Below are 210 nucleotides of genomic sequence, written 5' to 3'. Positions count from 1 at the left end.
CACATCACTGCAAGTTCCCAGGGCGCTACATCCCGCCGCTGGAAGCCGTGTTTCACGATCCATCCTGTGCACTGGGCAGGTCGGCGGTAAATCATGCACAGCGCCTATCCGGAGATGGCGGCGCCTGTTGTGATAATAACGAACAGGAACAGTTAAAACTAATACACTGACGGTGAGTATACAGTAATTTTGGTTACCTGTGGGAGAGGA

Source organism: Plasmopara halstedii (genome assembly GCF_900000015.1).
Source record: "Plasmopara halstedii genome assembly, contig: Scaffold_2439, whole genome shotgun sequence".
Taxonomy (NCBI): domain Eukaryota; phylum Oomycota; class Peronosporomycetes; order Peronosporales; family Peronosporaceae; genus Plasmopara; species Plasmopara halstedii.
This window is presented reverse-complemented; position numbering follows the sequence as displayed.